The following is a 9,411-nucleotide window of genomic DNA, read 5'->3' as shown; positions in this document are numbered from 1 at the left end:
ATAATAAAAGGCTAATATGCAAATTGTCCCCTTGACCAGGAGTTCGACTGGGAGTTCAACCAGGGGGTGGGGCCAGTCGGCAAACTGCCTGCGGGTTCCCCCCCCCTCCCAACAGCCCCACCTCCGGCTAGTCCAGCCTGATTGGCCCCAATCAGGGTTGTCCGGCTGGACCCCACCCATGCATGAATTCATGTACCAGGCCTCTAGTATACTATAATTTAAGTTAATATGTTATATTAAATTATACACATATTCAGGGTGGAGCAAAAGTAGGTTTACAGTTGTGAGTACATGAAACAGTTTATTCTTGTATTATTATTTATTATTTATTGTATTATTTTCCATATAAACAACTGTAAACCTACTTTGTATTATATATAATCATATAAATTATATATGTCACATATATTATATATGTATATAATATAATATGTATATAATATATATACACATAGAGGGATTTAAAAAGGAAAGTTTCAAATAATTCTTGGATTTTTAAAAAGTTGGTTACATCATCAACTCAGATCAATCATTTGAAGTGTTAAAACTTCTAGAGATTGAAGTGATATTGCAAGTGAAATCCAATTGCCAGTGACAGAACCATGCTTCATATATCCATTTCCAATACATGATTCAGTTTGCCTGCAGTCTTGCCTTAGAGACAGGTCAATCCCATCTATCTTCTAATGTCTCCTATCCTCTTCTGCCTTTCCACTGGAGCCTTAGTCTGAACTAGAAATCTAGGTGTGATAGATGGGCCCATACCTTTAGCTGATGCTTTTAATATAGTGGCTTTATGCTTTTAAGATAGGAGTCTAGCTTCAATATGACCATTAACCCTAGGAGTTCTTCATTCATAGTGACACAATGCAATGCAGACTCTTAAAATTGCATAGTTATGAAAATGAACTGGGTAAGATGTAAAAACATGCTATGTTTTATTTTATTTTTTTATATATATTTCTTTATTGATTCAGAGAGGAGGGGAGAAGGAGAGAGAGATAGAAACATCAATGATGAGAGAGAATCATTGATCGGCTGCCTCCTGCACACCCCCTACTGGGGATCGAGCTCACAACCCAGGCATGTGGCCTTGGCCAGAATTAAACCTGGGACCCCTCAGTCCGCAGGCTGACGCTCTATCCACTGAGCCAAGCCGGCTAGGGCGACATGCTATGTTTTAAATATAGTTCAATGAGAATCAAAATGATAGCCCTATGGAAGACAAAAATTGTGCAACCAAAACCAAAACCAATATCTATGTTTTTCTGTTGTTTTTCATGTGCACTATGCTCTTTCAAAGAAAAGGGCAACGTTCAGCTCGTGATGAAATGCATTTGTAGTGGTTGGCAAACATGTATTATCTGCTTAACTGGGATGTAAACTTGGATATGACATTAATCAAATGATATACCCTCCCAAATTTCTAGGCTCTCAGAAAATATTAAGTGAATTAGTTAAAGGATTTAATGTTCTCCCATTTCTACATGTTTCCTTGATAAGATCAAATACTTGATCAGACATATGAATTCTTTGAAAACTTTAGTGCCCGGGACAGGTACTTTCTATCCACCTTCCAGAGCAAATGTTGCTCCTCCACTAACCCAGCCTGTCCTAGGACATCTCTTGCTATGGTTTTAAATGAGAGGCAGAAGACAGAACCGCTACTACAGGTGGTTTAGTCCTTTAGTAAGCATTAACTAAACATCTCTATGGGCTGGCACTGTGCTAGGCAGTGGGAATATAAAGACAAATAAACCATGCTCAAGTGTGATTGATGGTTCTTGTCCAGAACTACTGCTTTTATCTTTAGCATACTGGTTTTCTACCATAAAATAATTTGGGACTTTGCACCTAGTTTTCTTTTTTTTCCATATTCATTTATCTAATAATTATTTATTGAGTGCCTAATATAAATAAATAAGGTGAGGTACTATGAAATAAAATGTCTCAGGTAAAATAGTGAATAAAAAGTTACTTTTCCTTCCCAACCAAGTGTCTGAGATAGGTGTTAATTAAAACCACACAAATACATGTTAAAATCACAAATACATGTGTTAAGTCTCCACAATGATAAGTGCTATGAAAGAGTGTGACATCGTATATAAATAATGATGTGTCCTGAGGGAAGGAGGTATATGGTGTTATGAAGACATGAACTTGGGAGTGGGGCTCAAGTATGCTAAACAGAAGGGCACAGTATGTGTCAAGATCACATGGTAAAAGAAATCATGGAGCATTTAATCCCAGGGAGATTAGGTTGGAGAGGTGGTCAGGGTTTTCAACTTTATCTTAGAAGGCACTGATTGTGTTTTATGTGTTAGAGAGAGGAGTGAACAGAGAAGGGTGTTTGTACGTTTATATATTTGAGGTTGTGACATGATCATAGGTGTGAAGTACCTTAGCTAAATGACCTTGGGAAAGTTGCTTAACTTCTCTAAACCAAATTGGCTTTGTCTATAAAATGAGGTAATGATAGCACATTTCTTGTTAGGTTCTTATGAGAAATTAATGAAGTAGTCAATTAAAAGTGCTTATTCCAGTATCTGGCACAGAATGAGCACAAAATTATTATTATTATGTTAATAAATATATGATAGCATAATTATAAATGTAATTTAATAAATATATTGACCTATTAATCAGTACAATAATTATCTAATTATTAGTATATCATAATCATCTTCACTCTTGCCATTACTGGCTTTATTATGTATGGAAAGTACATAGGATGCTATTGAAATGTAGCATGGCTGGCGGCAATAGAAATGGAAAAAAGGCAGATGAATTCCATATATTTGAAAGAAAAAGCAGCAGGATTTAGTGATTATTAGATATGAAAAAGTGATAGGAGGTGAGGAGAGAAGAATCTCTTTTCCAGGCAGCTAGTCCAATAGTGGTGCCATTCAGTTGGGGGAGAGGAAGATGTGGTTGTGGATAGGGGAAGATTGTGGGTTTGGTTTTGGACATGTTGAATTTGAAGGTGCTTTTGAGTTCTTTAAGTGGTGATTTCAAGTAGGCAGTGAGTTTCACAGTTCTGTCAACAGGGAAGAAGTCTGAATAAAGGTGGTAACTGAAGTCATGGGCACAAGCAGCAGTTCCTTGGTGAAGAACATCAAATGATGTGAGAGGTGAGCCATGGGCAGAATTTTAAGGAAAAACACTATTCAATGTCTGGAAAAAGGAGAATGATAGCAAAACAAACAACAAACCAAACCTTAAGAACAGCTGAAGAGATAGGAGAAAATCCAAGAGGATTTATAACAACTTGAGAAAATTTATGAAAATTTGTGACAATTATAAAATATAATATGTGTCTAAAATTTTAAAGTGTATGTAGATGTTAATTCAAGGAAAGATAAGGGAGACTATCCTAAAGAATCTATTGAATCCTTCTCTTTGAATATCTCTGGTCACTACTTTCTGCTCATTGCACAAAAAATACAAATGCAAGTGACAAAATAATTGCAGAGAGCATACTTCCAAGGAAATTTTAGTATCTGTCTGCCTAATGGGGAAAAATTGCCAAACCAGTACATGAAGCTCTCTAAGTTCATAGACAACATCCAGTGGATGGAAGTATGGTATCCTGTATATTATATATGTATATCTATGTACACACAATAGAAATGAATTTCCATCCTTTAATGAGACATTTGCATGTATCAAAATACCAAAAAATCATGAGGGCAGATTATCACTTAGAAGCAAAAACTCAATAACTTTCCTAGTTATTTCACAAGCTTACAGGCCTTAAAAAAATTTACTAGCCTTTCCAATTTTAAAAAAGATTTGTTAATGACATACTGATATCATTAATAATGGCACAGTGTATCTCTCCTACCAGGCTATCCAACAAAAAAGGCACAGAGATATGCACTTAAGGGATTAATTTCTCCCCATAACACTTTTAGGCCCCCTATTTACTTCATGTCCTCCATTTTCATTTAAGAAAGTAAAACTCAGCCCAAACCAGACTATGTGAAAATGTTTATGCCAATGGCTGCTGTGAAACTGGAGATCTCAGAGCGAGTTCAAAACGTGCACCTAACAGGCTTCAGGTGTTTTGCAATATAGAGCCCAGTGAGGAATATCATAACCAGGAGAAGAACGTGATGGAAGATACCATCAGGAGAAAGAGAGATGGTACCAGGATGTATAAAAACTGTGTGACACATCTGCATGTCTCCATGCATGTCTTCCTTATCTCCAAACTATATTGCTGCTGCATGTCTGAACTTTGCACACTTGTTTATATATTTGGCATGTGCTTCATATGTGTCTTTTCCCCCAAAACTTTAATTTTCACATTCTAAATCCTCTTTTCATTTGGGATTTTTTCTTTAACCTTCCACCCTCTTTTTAAAAGGGTGCATCCACATCCAACTCTAATCATGCCTTATATTTTTAATAAATTGTCATATCGATTTATCACTCTGAACAGCTTCTACTTTCAGTGCCAACTCTGTCACTGTAATATAAGATCAGTAATTGCTAAGCATTTATCATACCTGAAGTGATATGTCATTAAATTCTTGGCTGTTCACAATAGTTCACTAACCTGAGTCTTGTCGAGCTAGAACTAATGTTGAGTGGTCCCCTTTCTGTGTTTTATTTTCTACATAAAGCAGTCAAAGGAAAAAAGCTGTCCTTAGCATTGTAATTTTACTAAAACATTTATATAAGCAAACCATATTGTCACACAGAAGTCTAAGCACATCTGTCTAACAAGCCAACCACCCATTAATATACTGATATTAAGCAAGAAGAGCTAGTGGTAAGTGTACCATAGCCCCACACCCCCCAAAAAAGTCATGTGTAATAATTTCACTAGCTTCTTTTTTTAAAATATATTTTTATTTATTTCAGAGAGGAAGGTATAGGGAGAGAGAGATAGAAACATCAATGATGAGAGAATCATTGATCTGCTGCCTCCTGCATGTCTCCTACTGAGGATCGAGCCCCCAACCTGGGCATGCGCCCTGACCATAAATCACACCATGACCTCCTAGTTGATGCTCAACCACTGAGCAACACCAGCTGGGCTCACTAGCTTCTTTTATTGCTTGGCTATGTTGCAGCCAACAGTGATTTTCAGGAGTTCCTCTCTAAAGGCCAAGCATTAAAACAAATCTGACATACTCATCCTCACAAATTCCCAAATGCCTATTGGTCTTATTCCCATAATGCTTACCTACTGTCCCTGTAATAAAATATGGGAAGAAAGACAATAGACAGTGAATTCCACTGGGCACTCAGACAACCTCCATACCCAGCAGGAGAGAAGAGCCTGTGAAGTGACACAGCCCATGGGCTTAGGTGGGGCAATTAACCCCACTTTGAGAACCCAGCCAGCGTTAATATTCTATATATTGGCCTCTGAGGCATACTGGTCAAGTATGCATTGGATTAACTCAGACTGAAGACTTTCCAGGTTTATTTTCAGCATACCAATGTATCTCATCAGTGGTTGTGAAATTGTGGAGGAGGTAGGGGAGCAGTGGAAATGGCAAAAGAAGTGACGAAAACAATAACTGAACAAGCTTGGGGATCCCAAAATCTACCAGCAAGACCCTCTACTTCATATTGGAAAATCTACCGACATTTCTGTATTCATCCTACCTGTACTCAGTTATCACATAGCACTTGCTGTCACAGAATTCTAAACATAGCTGGCCAAAGAACCAACTGTATGTTAAACATACTGATACCAAGCAGGGAGAGATTCTGGCTAGTGCATGCATAGAAAAGAAAAAAAAATGCAGAGAATAATTTACAAGTTTCCTTTTCCCTCTCTTGTTCAATTCCATATTTTACTCTATATTTAATCTCAATGTTATGAAAATCTTCAAACTCTGAATGCTAGAATATCCAGAATATCCATTAATATTACACATAAGTCCAGATAGGACTGGCCAGTAGTATTACTGTAAATTCTTCCACTCCTGACTTAGTAAGCTGTCATTTTAACCCTTTAACCCTGCGTTTCAGAGTTTTGTTGCCAGTAGGTCAGATCTATTTGAGAGTATGATAAAGTGACAGACCCAAGGTAGTAGTAATGTGTCTGGAAAATATAAAAATATATATAATTGTTTTTTGGGGAGGATGTATACACATAAACTACATATTTAGGAAATAATATATTTAAATAAATGGAAGCACTAAGGGAGTTTCTCAAGATGACATTTTCTCTTGCTTTCCATGGCCAGGGGTGCATCTAATCCAACCATGACTCAACAGGGTTTTAATTATCAGGAATGGAAATTATTCAGTATTCATATACTCTGTTGCTGAATAAGCCTCACTGTCAGAGAGCCATTCCATGTCTTTTACCTTTAATTGTGACTATATGTTACTGCATGAATGAGAATTGGACAAGAAGGCAGTTAATTTGATTGATGTAGACAGCTAAAGTGGGTAATTCAGACCCCTGAAACTCCCTTTAGGACTTGAATGATCCTATTTGGCTGTCTCAGTGAGTCCCGACAGTGTGCTAATTACCATATTTTCCCTTCAGTATGTGGACAACCACCTCTAAAACTGTTTTCTCAGCCCACTTGCATTTATATTTTGTTGGGGACTATAGAATTATATTCAAGTTCAAGTAGATTTGTTAAAAATAAGTAGACTGAATATGAGGGAAAAAGAGCTTTCACACAAAAAAGTACAACAAATTAAAAGACAGAAACACATAACTGCTGCCACAACAACAATAATTAAGTTTGGTAAAAAAAATTCAATTTAACACCCACTGATATCTGTAAGGTGTAGTAGAAAATAAATTTCTAGACTTTATATAACTGGGACCACAAAAGATTACTATGGTTGGCAGTGTGTTGAAAGAAAAAACAGATTACTATTAGGGAGTCCCTAACGGTGAAACTAGCCCAGAACAGTACACACCTTCTATGTTTTAATGATAAAGAAATTTAAGAAATTAGGTGTGCAAGTCTGATTTAATCATGCAAGTTGTACTAATCAGGTCCCTCTCATTCTTCCTTTCCTCATTACCACTTCCCATCCCCTGCTCATATTCTGGTAGACATTTCAATGGAATAAAAAAAGGAGAATAGTTCTGTTTTCTATAATTTTGTGAATCTAAGCATGCCTGTTTGAGAACATAAGGGGTACTGAAGACCTAATGTTCCACTATGGCCACTGTGAACAATTCAGGTTAGCAGATCATGTTGCTTCCCTTCCTTTTCTTTTTTAACCGCCATGATCACTGCTAGGACTTGTTCTTGCCTAAGAGCTGGGGAGTTCACTATCAACTGTGAGGAGGCCAACCAGTCAAAGTTGTCACCAGTTGCAAGAGCCATTTCCATGGAAGAGCCATAGGAGTCATTTGGTCCAATGCCCTTCTTATATATGAGGAAAGTAAGATTTCATAAGGTTACGTAGGAGATATGGGGCAAAGATTGCAGCCTTGGATAAGAACCTAAGATTTCCTTACTCCCTATATGGTTTCATATTTGAACACCTCAAATTCTCAGAGATGTGGCAATACTCTAATAGTTGAAATAGAGTCTTTTCAAAGGGCACGTTGATAGGAATTAACTAAAATTTTATTAACTTTTCTGAGCTAAAATCTTTAGGATTTCTTGTGTGAAAATTGTCTAGTCAATTTATATAACAAGTTTTGTGTTATTTTCGATGCTATAGCTATGATCTCCTGTATTCCAGCATTATCATCTCTTTTTAAAAGCCCAGAATTTTAATATTCTAAGGAATAACTTTCCTCTACTCAAGCAGCTATTTTAAAAAGTGTGCTCAATATTTTATTTTTTTCCTGATTGGTCTTTTATAGCTCTCTGTCTCAAAGGAGACTTTTAATAAAGATAGTAAAAGGTCCACATTATAAGATGAAAACTAGTACAAAAACAACAATGAATTAAAATGGCACTGTCTAAAGTGACTATTATATTTAAAGATAGAATAATAGCTACTTTCATTTATAGATGCACAATAAATCCTGTTTCATTCTCACAAGTTGCCTGATTATATACTGCCAAGATATTCAAAGGAATGCATTGCATGACTTGCAAACGACAAATGGAGAGGGAAAGAAAAAAACCCCAACACATATCAAGGATCAATTATCCAATGTTCTTATACAGTTTTAAGGGTCAGTTCCTTGGGTATAGAAGACTCAAGGGAATCATTTCCCTCTAAAAAAGTCACACAGCTCTTTCATGCATAGTCATTTGACAACAACGCAGATTAATGTTCTTAAAGCAGAAGATAAGGTGAACAAGAACATTTGCTGAGCATTCAGCAGCAAAATTTAGGGCCTGCTCTGTATTTTTGAAGTATAGGGCTCCAAGAATGGGCTTGTTGAGAAGAATAAAGATCTTGACCAAATTTGACCTGTAAAATTCAACATAGGTAAACCTGATCAAATAAGGCTTTGGGTGTATATGTCTGAAGCAGATGGGTGAAAAGTAGTATAAATTATTCAGTTTAAGTTAGTGAGGTTCACAATGATACCCATTTTTATGTTGGACCCTTAGGAGCCTAATTTTCCCTTGAATTCTGTGCTCAGGTAAACAACCACCGACATTTTTTTCCATCTTGATGGTCTTACAAGACCCCAAATTTAACATATCCAAAGTTTAACTCCGTTCTCTCTGACCCAAACCTGCCCATTCCACTATTTTCTCAGTAAATGGAAAATTCATCTATTAACTCAGACCTTGAAACCATATTTGTCTCTATTTCACTCACATTCCATGTTCAATCACTCAATCTACCAGACAATCCTGTGGTATTTAGCTTCAAAATATCTCAAAATTTTTCAACATATCCACTGTTTCAACCTGATTCAAAAAAGAAGAAAGCAAATTGTCATTTGGGACAGCACAGTTTAGCTGTGGAAGCTACACTTGCAATAATGGTAGAATTAATAGGACACTAACAATAGCTGGAATCTCTATTGTAGATCAGGCACCTTGCTAAGCACTAAAGATCTAGTAAATCAGATAAATATGCTTCTCACCTTCACATAGTTTATAATCTAAAACAGAGGTCAGATCAATCAGAAAGCAAATGAGGTAATTACAGATTACTTAAAATCCCATGAGTGAAATTATCTGGGCAAAAAGATGGAAAGCAATTGATATCTTTGATACAGATGAAGTCTGACTAATTTGAAAGTAGTGTTAGACATGGGATGAAGAAAAGGAGGATGTATGTAGTCCTTCGAGGTTATTGCTAGCATCTTCCACTTGGTGATTATACCTTAACTCAGTTGATCCTCAAAATAACCCTATAGAATCAGTATGATTATTGCCTGCATTTTCTGTATCAGAATGTGATGTTAGAGAGGTAAGAAATTGAATTAAGTTCATTTAGTTAGTACTTATGACCCAAGTCCAAATTTTCTGATTGCAAATCCCATGTGTTTTTCACTAC

General features: G+C 36.4%; 1 protein-coding gene across 1 annotated transcript in view; it reads left to right on the top strand.

Annotated features, from left to right (window-relative positions):
* TMEM232 (transmembrane protein 232) overlaps positions 1-9,411 on the top strand; it is a 183,194-nt gene that overhangs the window by 102,167 nt on the left and 71,616 nt on the right. The gene's annotated exons all lie outside the window — the stretch shown is intronic.

Source organism: Myotis brandtii, unplaced genomic scaffold, assembly GCF_000412655.1.
Source record: "Myotis brandtii unplaced genomic scaffold, ASM41265v1 scaffold230, whole genome shotgun sequence".
Classification (NCBI taxonomy): domain Eukaryota; kingdom Metazoa; phylum Chordata; class Mammalia; order Chiroptera; family Vespertilionidae; genus Myotis; species Myotis brandtii.
The sequence above is the reverse complement of the archived record's forward strand: the minus strand, read 5'-3'. Positions and strand labels throughout refer to the sequence as shown.